Genomic DNA, 13,642 nt, shown 5'->3' with positions numbered 1-13,642 from the left:
TGTAGGACTCTACGTTGAAGAAGGCTGGTCTAGGTGATTAGGTAAGGAAGGTTATAGGACTCTGCTGTGTTATTGTCTGAATGTTGAAATCTATTATATTTTTTCTAACCTCCTCTTCTCTCTCCCTGCATTTTTTGCCTCTTATCTTAAAATTTATATGGCAGCTCAGCTATGGTCTATAATTAATTGATAGAACTTCTATTGAACCTAAGCTTTGCTTTTAAGATGAGACACTCCTAAGGATGCTTATTAATACAATCCCTATTAAATTTAGTGGGATTTAACTTCTAAGAAGATAAGCTGGACATGTTGAACCTTCACTTTTCCTGCATTCCATGTGCTCCACACCCTGGGTGGGGGGGAGATGCAGAGAGTGACCCCACAAGAATGGGTCTTTTCAGTGGTGGCCACCATCTGAGGAATGTTCTCCCCAGGGAAAGACTCCTGCCTGGTTCTATCCTTGTCGCTCTTTAGGCATCAGACCGAGACCTTTTTGTTGCACAGCCCTATGGTTAATAATCTTTTAGTGGGGTGGTAGTAATATGTTACTGACCGGGCACGTGATGAATTTTGCATTATTTGTTGTATTAAAAAAGAATTCTGGCTTTAAAGTGCTTTTATGTGTTGTATTCTACTCTGCCAGGTCGCTTTTGGATTTTTTATTTTGTATAAAGAGACTTATAAATGTTAATAATCGCCCAACCCCCATTATTCCAAACTGAATATATTGCCATTTAGGCTCCAGTCTGCCCTCTGTGCTGTTTCAAAACAGTGAGAAGAAGCTTACCAGAACACAGAAAATGCAAGGGAATGTTTCAAAACCTCAGAATTCCAATTAAAAAGGGGGGCTGGTTATTCTTACGTTTTCATAAGAAGTTTCAGAGCCTGAAAAAACTTAACAGAGACTTATATAACCATATTACATAACACTCTCCTTTTGAGCTATTTGGGGCGAACTCAACAGAGGGAGACTCTCCAGCTATGTGGTATCATAAGAAGAATGTTTCTTCTTTATGACTGTATCTGCATCTATGTAGAGAGGGCCAATGGAGCCGAGCAGTGAAACTGACACACAGAGAGAGTCAGAGGATGTAGGAAGAGTGGTGAAGAGAAATGGGAAGTGCTAGGTATTTTACAAAGTACAATATACAAAAAAGCAAACCATCTGCGTGTGTGTACCATGGCATGGCAGAAGTGATACAGAATGTACTGTAGCATAGTTAGCCAGACCAGCTCCCCAATCTTGATTTCCCTCCATCCTTTAAACAAGTAGACATGAGTGTAAATATTATATATATATATTCTCTGTACAAGCCATCATTGTGAAGGGGGGTATTATTGGGTTATTGATTTTATTTTTATTTTATATACTGTGCGAACCGCCCTGAGACCTTCGGTTATAGGGCGGTATATAAATTCATTCATTCAATCAATCAATCAATCAATCAATGATGATGATGATTTACTCCCATGTAAGTGTGCTTGGATTGCAGCCTCACATCACAATCTTATGCCAGTCCACTCAGAAACAAGTCCCATTGCGTTCGGTGGGGCTTAGTTTCCAATAAATGCGTATGGGATTGCAGCCCTTAATGTGTTTACTCTTTATTTCAAAGCACGCAAAGATCCCCGCGCAGATTTCTAACCTCCAGGTTTGCGTTTCTCTTAGGGTAATTTTCTCTTAAAGGTTTGTACAGGGAACTGTGCAAAAGGCCTTTGCTCCAAAGCGTTAGATAACTAAATTCGTTCGTTTTATTGCAAGAAGGCAGGGGGCTAACCGGATGTTCGCAACAACAGCTTTCCAATGACGAGACAGTGGATGCATCCACATGTCTGTAGAAATACAAGCGTGCCTAACTGTTTCCTCTCTCGTCCAGTCACACACCAAAAAAATAAATAGTTTCAGATTCTGCATCTGTTCAGAAATGAGACTTCCAGGCGATGTGAGGAAGACGTGGGCTGAGTATAAACACGCTCGAAACACCGCTCTGCTTGAAACAACCGGCCAAAATAAATAGTCATGTCTTCTTAATTATATAAGGAATTATTATTATTATTATTATTATTATTATTATTATTATTATTATTATTATTATTATTATTCCTTAATGCCTGATGCTTTCAGATGCTGCCTGAACTGCAGGCGAATTATATTTTGGAATATAATTCGGACAACCTTTCAAGAATCGAAATAATAATAACAATAAAAGAACAAAGTGCAAGGAAGAAACGTTAAGGCTTCAACCCCATTTTACCCGGGAGAAACTTCCTTTTAACTCAGTGAAATTCCGAGTGGACGAGTTTATTCCTTCCCTTTTCAAGTATCCCCTGGGTTGTAGTATTGTAATTGCTCGTTATTATCTGTTACATGGCGGCAAATAATGCCTGAAGCGCTTCTGGAGTCCTTACGGCTTTCACGCTAAAAAGTAAAAATGCTAGGCATTCATGTATATTCGAATCCCAAGCTGCAGAGTCAACAGTTCCGTTTATTTCAGGGGTGAATTTAGAGTCTGACCCGTCAAAATAATTTTACTACTCTTATCCAATCCTAAATGCGTTTAGTTGGAAGTCAGTCTCGCTGATTTATAAGGAACAGCTGGGACCTTCTTCCAGGAAAATATGCTTAAGTTTGCATCCATAAATAGGTGAACCTCTCTTGGATCCTGGAAGTGCTGCCGGGGAGGAATATTGATTGCCCTTTATAGTAATTGGAAAGCAATCCCATGCATGCCTACTCAGGAGTAAGTCCCACGGGCTCAAATGGGACTTACTCCCAGGCAAATGTGTCTAGGATAGCAGCCTAACTCAGTATTATTGTGATTATACTTCCTCGAAAAGAAGTCCCATTTCATTCAATGGAGACTACTGTCCAGTCAGTATTGGTAAATAAGACTCCAATGTGTCCTTTTTGTCCTTGGAAGGAGACATTGGGCTCAGCAAGGACCAGCATTCAATTAAATGATCCAATCCGGCCAAAGCGAAGCACTTTCAAATCCCACGGGTTTCAGCAAGAGATAGTCGACCACCACGTGCCCTTTTCTAATTAAAATTAAAAGGGACAGCCCAACTTTGAGATCGCAGCTGAGCGTTTGGGGTGGTAGTTGATCTCCTGATCACAAAAATAGTCAGCGGGGCGTGCAGTGGTTTGGGGAAGTGTAACGACCCACGCGATCCTGTACATGCCTACTGGGAAGTAAGCCCCGTTGACAACAATGGGATTTACTCTCTGAGCAGATCTGTGTAGGATTGTTCTGCTATTTTCGTGGTGCGAATGCTCCCAGGTCTCTTACATTTAAGAAGGAAACAAGACACAGCATCGAGACGGTGCAAAGAGAGAAGCGCAACCTCCACATGCTGTTGGTCATCTGCCCTGATTAAGTTTCAGGAAGAGCAGCTTTGCTGTCCGGAATCTTACAGTCTCTTCGTGTAGGAAAAGCTAATTCGCGAAATAGCTGTTGAACAGGGGTGCATTTCGGGGGGTGGCAGAAACTGCGGAGCCGATGTTATGTTTTCCAAAAGGATTCTCTTCCATGAACAGCAGCAGCACGCCAAGAAATAGAAATCAGCTGCCAAATCGGTCCTTAATATCTCCTTTTAGGGGAAAAAGTGAGCGTTTAATCATTGTTTGGAGCAGTTTAGTCGGCTGAGGTTCTTCCTTTTCACCGACCCCTCCAACACGCCCCCCTCAATCCCCTCACCCCCGCATACAGGGAACTTTGCCGCCGCCCCCCCCCCCCCCAGATGCTGGTTTTATTTCAGAATTTCGAGGGGGGAAATAGTGCGTTTCAAAATGACTTTTCAGTAGATAAATTCGTCCTGTAACACACACCAATCCTATACTCATAAACCTCAGGGGCCTTGCGTTGAGTGGCGAGTCCTTAGGATCACACTGCGCGGCTGCATTACGGAGCGCAGCACAGGTACTTGGGCTTTAGGAGCACATGCTCATAGCACCGGATTGTGGGGTTGAAATAATGCATACTTTATTGAAAATAACGTTAATAGTCCTCCACTTGGGGGGAAACGCATTGTAATAGCTGTAGCAGGAAATTAATTAAACTAATGATCAGACTGCCGTCTTCATTTACTGTTTTAGGTGGAAGGACGACGCTAAGGGGGAGAATTATTTCTCCTCCCGCCCGCCCTACACACAATAAAATCTGGATCCAGTTAATTAAATTAATAACCAGACAGCCTGACAACAACTGTGAAATGCACGCTTCGTCGCCATTAATCTACCGTCCAAAGAGCGGTGCAATTAGGAGGAAGTCTTAGCTTATTAATTAAGGTGTCGCTAAAATGTGTAAATTCGTCAGAAGTGGTTTAGCTTGCGGATCGGTTTCGAAAGCCTAGTATTACTTCGGCGTAACTGGGATTCGAACTAAGAACTTTCTTGCTAGGTAATGTGACATGTTCCTTGAAGTGCGGTGGCTGAGAATGAATTGAAAAAACTACAGGACGCTGAATACCGAGTTTTCACATTATACCCAGTCAGTGCTTTTTTTTTCTTTAAAAAAAAAGTTTAGGGGTACTCTTATTTTCCTACTCATATTGAAATATTGCCCCTCAATGAGGCCAAACTCAGATCCACAAAATGTTTGGGCGTATGAGTGCCTCTGCGTCCCCCCAGTAAAAAAGCAATGTAACCAGTCCGTAAAAGATAAACAAAGATCTTCAGGAATTTCTCCAGGTAACAGGAAAGGTAATCTGTAAAAGGCAAAAGAAAACGCCTAAGGCAACCTTAGACTTAAACAAAAATAAAAAACAGTTGAGAAAAGAAGTTTTATTCAGGTATACCAAGAACCTCGCCAAACTTCTTCCCCCCCACCTCGAGGCACGAACACCAGACATAGTTAGACAGCGAATATAACTTTATAGTTAAAAAGACAAATATAAGAGCAGGGCATCAGGCAGCTATTGGCCGAACTTATTATGCTGTCAGCAAAACCAGCCCCACTTTCTTTAATATTTATCTGGCCATTTTGTGATAACATCTACAGGGTATTTGTTTTATTTTATTTTTTACTCGACTGCAGTATCTCTCAGGTTGCAGTTCCCAGCTTCCTCGTTGGTTTAACTTGTACCCGATCCTATGGACACGTTTACCGGGGAGTAAGTCCTACAGAAGACAGTGGGGCTTAATGTCTGCAGAGATACATGGAAGTCTGTTTTTTGTTTTGTTTTGTTTTGTTTTTTTGGCTATGCGCTACCAGGCGACACGCGGTTAAAAGGGATACCTGCGTTTCGCTTTCTGAATGTTTTGCGCTTATTTCAGTAATAATGTTGGCATTTGAGACGGATCGGCTCTTGGTTTGTGAGCAATATGCGGATAGGCTATTTGCTTCTGTCTAGACTAGAGGCAGGCGATGTGTCTGTGGAAGTTTTCTTTGGGAAACTGAATAGCACCCTAAATAATACCCTGGCACCCTGTAACAACACAGCAATTTAGGACACTTTATTTGAGTGTCTCCCATTCCCACGTATGCATATTTAGGATTGCAGCCTGAGACCCTTTGCAGAATTATAGCGGGTTGAATCCATAACTTTTTTCAATTGTTCATGTAGAAGAAGCTAAAGAAAAATGCATTTTTTCCTGATTGGGAAGTATTTCAAAGTCGGAAAGACAACTTTGGGCATGCACCTGTTCTGGACCTTTCGGAAACCGTCCTTTTGGAACCGAAGCCCGGAGGACTTTCGAGCAGAGAGACTACTTAATTGGAAATATACGCCTGCAGCCTCAAGAGCAAAGCTGGACGATAAATGTTTGATTTCTCAACAAGCAGAGACCTCGTGCAAACATTTACAGTCCCTGCTCCAACTGTGTTAAGAGTTATTTTCTTAAAGTTTGCCTTGGATGAGGTTCTCCTTCTATTGTTTTCCTGATAAACTGGCGGAAAAATAGTAACAACAGTTAGCACCATCGTCATCCGTGAAGGGTGAAGGGCCCATAGGAGCAGAGAATTTGGGGACAAAATTCCACAGAGTCTGGATGTGCATTATTGCTCCCCCCCCCCATACATTAGAATAAAGGGCAAGGCTTGATTTTCTGAAATCAACGTCTGTGCGTTTATGCCTATTTTATTTACTCAGTTTTGCCCTCCTTTAGCCTAGTTATTTTTTTCATAACACAACTTTGCCCTCCCTGAAATCCACAGCCCTTTCCCAAATAAATAAGGACTTAGACGGCCAGGCTGCCTAAATGGATGTCTTGGTAGTGAGGCGTTGGTTCCTGCTGGCTTGGAGAGGCATAGAGTGAATCCTGAAGTTATCGGCTGAATTGGCGGCGGCAGACAGGACGGGCCATGCAACAGAAGTCAACAGACCCTTGACTTTCAACTTGACCTTGAACTTCCGTCTCAGAGCTGATCTTTATGGGATGGCGCATCTTGAACTGTTCCCGTTGGCCTCTTCGGTTCTTCTTCCGTGTGTGTGTGTGTGTGTGTGTGTGTGTACATACACATATACATATACGCACGCGTTTGGCATAAGGTTGTCTGCTTCCAGATGTCAGGATGCAAAGAAGATTTAACACACACACCTTCCCTCCCTCCCTCCCTAAAAGAAAGGGGAAATGAGAAATCAACGCGAGAAAGGTCAAAAACCCACTGGAAAAGAGATGGCTACTTTTTAGCCTTAAATGGAAGCACAACGCTTCTGCCATGGATAATGTAGAGGCAGAGGAAACGGCTATTTTAGATGCAGTTTGTGTTTAAATCAACAGTGGCAGGGTGATCTCACCTCATATACACCATACCTTTCAGAGAAGGTCCATGACAGCTTCAAGTGTACACGCACGTGTGAACAGACCCTTAGCCCTTTGTATTGTCCGGAGTTTGCTTCCAAGTCCCAGGGCACTTTCACAGGGCTCTTGCTACCTTCTGGTGAGAAATTGGCCTAAGCCCGGAATAGCCAGTATGATGCTTTCCAGATATTTCTGGACTACAACTCCCATAATCTCTGACCAATGGCCACGGTTGGCAGGGGCTGATGGGAGCTGAAGTCCAACGACATGAGCAGGGCACTGAGTTGGCTACCCATGCCTTAAGTTATTAAGCCATAGACTCGCTGCCCTTATCTACGGCTGCGTGGACTCCCTAGTAGCTCTGTGAGGGGTAAACTACAGTTCTAGGCTTATTTGCTGCAGGGAATGTGCTTTAAATGTGTGGTATATAAGCAGAGGAGGGAATAACCTAGAATCCTAGAACTGGAGAGTTGGAAGGGACGCCAAGGGCCATCTAGTCCAACCCTCTGCAATGCAGGAATCTCAGCCAAAGCATCCATGACTGATGGCCATCCAAACTCTGCTTAGAAACGGCCAAGAAAGGAGAGTCCACAACCTCCCGAGGGAGACCGTTCCACTGTCGAACAGCTTTTACTGTCAGAAAGTTATTCCTGGTGTTTAGTCGGAATCTCTTTTCCTGTCACTTGAAGCCATGGGTTCCAGTCCTACCCTCCAGAGCAGGAGAAAACAAGCTTGTCCCCTCTTCCATGTGCCTGGAATCTACCGCAGTCAAGTAGAAAGTGGGAATGAAGAACAGTTTCAGATAGCAGGGGGGGGGGGGGTTACATTGGTTAGGCGTGAAGTCTTCACGCCTAACCAATGTAGTGGGGCTAAGAGACTTCAAAGAAGTGTGACTGGCCCAAGGTCACTCAGCAGCTGCATGTGGAGGAGCGGGGAAGCGAAACCAGTTCCCCAGATTACGAATCTACCGCTCTTAACCGCTACACCACACTGGGGAGATACAAAAGTCCATGGTGAGAAGAAGGGTTACCTGGTGAGTCTGACACGAGTGCTCACGGAGTCGCCACCTACACTAGGTAACACGACACAATGTTCATTTATTATTTTTTATTCATTGCAAGTGTATTCCACTCTTTTCTCCAAGGAGCTCAAGGTGGCGCGGATGTTTCTGTCCCCCTTCTCATTAACCCCTTCATCAGCCCTGTGAAGTAGGCTGGGCTGAAAGGCAGGCAGTGACTGGCCCAAGGTCATCCATGGAGTTTCATGGCTGAGTGGGGATTCGAACCCTGGTCTCCCAGGTCCGAGTCCGACAATCTTCTCCACTTGCACCGTACTGGCTCTCAGTAACTGCCACGTATAGCTACTTACCCAGATAGGAGCCAACTCCGAGCGGCTGAGGTCCCTTCACCCCCCCCCAATAAAGCCCCCTCCCCAGTTGATGGGCATTGCCATTCAAATTGTGTTTGCACGCGTGTCTTGGGATTAATTATGCGAGGTGGGGTTTACCTACCTCCCCCCCAAATATTATATTAAAGTTGTCACCCCTGCTTACACACTCCATACAACGCAGCACACCTTAGTGGAGTAAGGTTGGCTCAGAGCCTTACCAAAGGCTTTTGGAAATTCAGAAGTCTTCAGAAGTTTCGGTACTGCTCCTCAGAGTCTTCGTGCGCATATACATATCTGTCTTCACATGTGTGTCTCACAAAGTTAGCTTCTTCAAGTTTAAAGTACTGGTTCTTTCTTGAGAACCACTGAAGGCCTTTAAAATTTATTCACCTCTCGCTTTCTCTTTTACACACATACACAGAGAGAAAGAGAAACCGTGAGGTGCTCAACCTTGAATTGTTCAAAAGTAAGCAATTGTTCCAGAAGCGGTTCGGATAAATGAAGATGCCACAAGATTCCACGATAATATACTTGTTCGATCACCCATTCCGAATAGAGGTGGAAACAAGGGTTCTACGTAGAGAAGCGCAAGCAAATGACAACAGGGGCAAGCTTCCAGTTTCCGGGCCAATCGCACAATTTCTCTGGAGATTAAATCTAATGTACAAATAGGCACAAGGAGAAGGGGACGGCAGAGGGCGAGATGGTTGGACAGTGTTCTCGAAGCTACCAGCATAAGTTTGACTAAACTGCGGGAGTCAGTGGAAGACAGGAGTGCCTGGCGTGCTCTGGTCCATGGGGGCACGAAGAGTTGGCCACGACTAAACGACTAAACAACAACAACAACAACAACAACAACAACAACAACAAAGTTGCCGTCCTGCGGAATCGTATCCGTTATGTTGTTGCATTCTCTCCTGAGAACGCTCTGAGTTTAGCGCTTGTTCCGTTTTACTCAATCAAAAGATGGAGGGGCGCAGGTTTTCAAGTCCAGACAGGACGCAGGAGCAAACGTCCACCCAGCAACTGTTTCTAGGACAGTAATTTATAGGAAAAGAGATGCCAAGAATCAAGTCTGCGTGGGGGGAAAACTCCGCTTTTTCCTTTACTGCCTGGTGCGTGTGTTTGTGCGCGTGACTTTCCACAGTTACTGAGTGGCCAGAGAAATGCAGTTTTGGGGGGGGTGTTCTTACTTCCCTTGTCCAGGTAGAGCCCCTGTCGTTTAATAACAGGTGCCAGGACTGGGCTCTGGCGCAGATCAAGCCCTGCCCGGATCTCAGCCCTACAAGTCCTCCTCTCCCACCCGCAAAATGGGAGCATTAGGCGTGTGTCCTGTCCCAGGACACAAAACGAGTTCATTGTTAAGTATGCAGGACCAGGTTCGCATTTACCATCCTCTAGTGCAGAAGCTCTTCAGATAAGGTGAAAGCTCATTCTTGCAATGCCTTGGACGTGTGAAAGGGTTTGCAGAGGAACCAGAATGGCCTCCTTATGCGTTCAGCGACACGTGTTATTCAGTCCAAGCAAGATCAAACGCTACATCCCAGATACATAAGCTCTCTATGGATAAACCTGTCGTTTATTTAGCTTACAAATCCTGTACCTATTTACGTGGGAGAAGCGCCATTGAACTCGATAGGACTTAGATGTGAGCAGAACAGGTCTAGAATGGCTCGGTTCGCTTTTCCTGTCCCACACAAACTCTCCCTGGTGATATTATCACGTCATCAGCGATGGATACTCTTTATTAGGAGGAATAACTAGCTTTCCCCCGCCCCCCGTCAAAATGAACCTAGGACGGGGTTAATAATTTATTGCAATTCAGGTGGTGGGAAGCAAACTCGAGGAGAATCAATCGCTGACAAAGACGTAGGCTGGTCAGGCTCGATCCCCAACCATGGGATGGAATGTGCTGCATGGGGCCTTTGCTGAGAAGGGTGTGGGCACGGGAGGGCAACTAGTTGCATTGCAGAGGGTTGGACTACATGACCCTTGGCGTCCCTTCCAACTCTACACTTCTTTGACTCTACTTTACTGACCATGATCCAAGCAAGCGCACGTCAGTACTGGTTAGAGAGCAAGCTGGTTGCCTTTATGCAATATAACCCGTCAAGAGACCGTGAAAAATGATGAGCTCCAAAGAGCTACATAACTAATCAGAATATCCGATGAAATGGACCGCAGACCATGAAAGATTGTGTCATAATAAATTCGTTCAAGGTTCCATAAAACACTGTGTTGGGCGTGTGTTTTTGCTGCAAAACCCTTAACAAATACAACTATTCCTCTAGAAATAACTAATAGGGTATATTATTGCAATAAAAGGACCCACCTGAAATTAAAATTAGTGGTGATGACATCTCTCCATGTCTTCAGAAACAGAAGGACGTCTGTCTGTTTGTCTGTCTACCTGCTTGCTTGCTTGCTTGCCTGCCTGCCTGCCTGCCTGCCTGTCAATCTATCTATCTTACAACTGAAATGTATGTGGGATGTATATTTAATTTATTAGCAAAATTCAGTATTCTGGAACATCAGCATAAATTACAATATTGAGCAAAACTGGGAAAGGGCTGAGCTCGTGCCACACGCACACTTTCACTGCAGAAAATAGTCCCGACTTCACATCCTGACATTTCCGAGTAGGGCGAGGAAAGGCCTCTTCTGTGAAACTCTGGGGAAGCTGTTGCCAGCCAGTATATAATCTGAGTCGATATAGAGTGGCTTCCGGTTATCCTATTCAGTATGGTTTGAAATTAATGACATACTTTCCATGGTAAAACCAACCGAGACGCCTGCAGCACTTTCAAGACTAGCAAATTTATACATGCGTAAGCACTTGGTCACGAATGAAATCCGTATTTCACCAGTCCAGGAATGCTTATATCCCATAATAATAAACCTGTTAGCATCCAAGGCGTTTCTTTGTTGTTTTGGCTGCAACAGACTAGCACAGCTACCCCTGTGAAGATACTTCCTGGGAGCTCCACCTTGTGAGTTATCAGAAACTACCCTTTAATCCTAAACGCGTTAATTCGGATGGTATGTCTCCCTGATTTCAGAGGAATTTGCTTCTAAAGCAGGGAAATAGCCTGGATTTCTAATTACAGCACCATACTCAGCAAAGCAAGGAACTGTAGTTTGGATCTACTAATAAAAATACTCTAGCACTGCCACTATCAGCAATATATATTTATTGCCTATTGCACATTTTGCAACCCTGCAAGGCCTCCAGGGAACATTAGCATTCAGTTCTGTCCCTTTACTCAGCATTAATTAGTTACATTTCTAGGTCTATTTGCAGCCAAACTGGTGGCCCTCAGTGTGGCTTGGAAGCAAAGGAATACATGTAACTTCGCAGCACACACCCCAATTCATTCTGTCCGAGTCAAATAAGGAGCTCTGTCAAGTTGCCCCAGTACAATAAATAGGAAGCACAAATGTTTTTTCTTTCAAAATTCAATTTGAAATTTGTTTCCTGTAGATGATCTAATTTGTTATTCATTTGAGGGGAGGGGAGGGATGGCACTGATGCAGATGCCTTAACTTAATTCATCTTCATAACAGTTCTGTGAAGTAGGTCACAGTTATTTCACATTAACAGGGGGGAACTGAAAATGAGAGCTAGTGATTTGTCTTAAGGTCAAGTTTAACCAGATACAGAGTCCATAATAGTTTTCTCACTTTTCCATGTATGTAGAAAAACTCTTTCTTTCTTTCTTTCTTTCTTTCTTTCTTTCTTTCTTTCTTTCTTTCTTTCTTTCTTTCTTTCTTTCTTTCCCCGCAGTGGAATTTAACCCATTTAGAACAGGCAGATGAATCAACAACTAAAGTTTTAGCGGCAGATAAGAATCTGTGATGCCCAGACTTAAGGACTGGACAAGGCACAAAAAGACACTGCTCCTTTCTTTCCTCTTCAACATATGATTTTAAATTAGAAGCTTCAAAGATTCCATCTATCAAGAAGACATAAAAGCAACAGGGTCTCTCAGTTTAAATCAAGCCTTGCCTCTGCCTATCTCTCTAACCCAGACTAATCTCTTTACTGGAGTTTTCAAATTTCTGTGCATTTAAATGCTGTCGGTTTCCAGTGGGATTTAAAGTACAGCCAGAAGGCATCACTTTCTCAAGGTGGCGCCTGGCTTTGTGAGTTATTATTATTGATTTCTTTTTGCTTCATCTAGGTTGTATACCACCTTAAAGGCCCTGGTGGGGTGTGAGGGAGACCTCTGGCTCTCTGTTCTTTTAATTCTCTCAACAAACTTACCAAACAGAGCTTACTGCTCTCATAATTTCTGTTTTACAGAGGAGGTACAATGGTGGCTTTGCTCAAGATCACCATCTGAGCCCATGGATGAGGAAACATTTGAACTCAGGCCTTCGCCACCCTGTAGGCCCATCTCTCTGACTTCATTCACAACCAGACAAAACCTTATACCACACCAGCGAGATACACAGAGCATTTTCCTGGCCTTGGACGAACAACAAGAGTTTGAAAACTGGAACAAAACAATAAAATAGAATAAACTGGAATAAAACTAAGGCCTCGGTGTGTGGTGTGTATGTGGAGAGCCTGTTTTATTTTTCCTTCCCTTCTATACATTTACACTTCATTCTCCTCCGAGAGAGGGAAAGGGAGAGATATAATGAATCTATATTTAAATCATTATATGTGCATTTTAAACGTCCCACTCCCCTTAATGAAAAAGAGGCAGTGGAGTTCCTCATGGATAAAGAAGGCATTTTTTTTCTTCCTGGCTCACTACGATTTCACTTTGCCAAGACAAAAATTAGAGGTGGAAACTCCTGCGCTGCAATAGTTTTGGCGCCTTGACCGTGGCGATGAGTATTGCGAGAAGGAGATGCCTTTAGAAAGGGGGATATAATTCTAATAGACTTCGGGGGGGGGGGAGAAAGTATTTGGGGCGGGAGGCGCACTTTCAAGGCCAAAAAGAGATGAGTGGGGAGGCAGACTGACGCGGATGGGTGCTTGTGGTTGTATAAACGTACATCTTTACCCTGATTTACTTTGGAAAGTCAGGTTTATGTATTGCAGCAGAACACAGGCTCTCAGCCGAGCACCACGTAACATTTCCATCTCTCTCGACCACCCTTTATGTTCTGATTGCATTCATGGGGAGAATGCGGGGTTCCGTCTCCTGTCTCTCGCCCACACGTGCACGTACCATCTAGTACAGTATATTCCGTCTAATCGGACATCAGGGTCTCACTTTTGGAGCACGGCATTGTTCGGTTCACCTTCCTCAAACCACTTAAGGTATGAAGATTTTGGGAAATGTCATTTCGGAAGGGCAGAGTTGCCCGTGGAGGCTGAGTTGGCGAGCTCACTTCCCTCCCAGCATCTAGTGCGAAGAGGAAAGGCCTGGTGCTTCTGACCAAGCGCAGTATCTGCGAACTTGATTTCTGCAGATATCTGAGGAAAGGGGGACACTTTAGCTTTGCACATGCGTTTTCTACCCAGTCCTTTAGCTTGCAGCTTCTCTCTCGCAATGC

This window comes from Podarcis gaigeae, assembly GCF_964106915.1.
Source record: "Podarcis gaigeae genome assembly, chromosome: 13".
In the NCBI taxonomy this organism is placed as follows: Eukaryota; Metazoa; Chordata; class Lepidosauria; order Squamata; family Lacertidae; genus Podarcis; species Podarcis gaigeae.
This window is presented reverse-complemented; position numbering follows the sequence as displayed.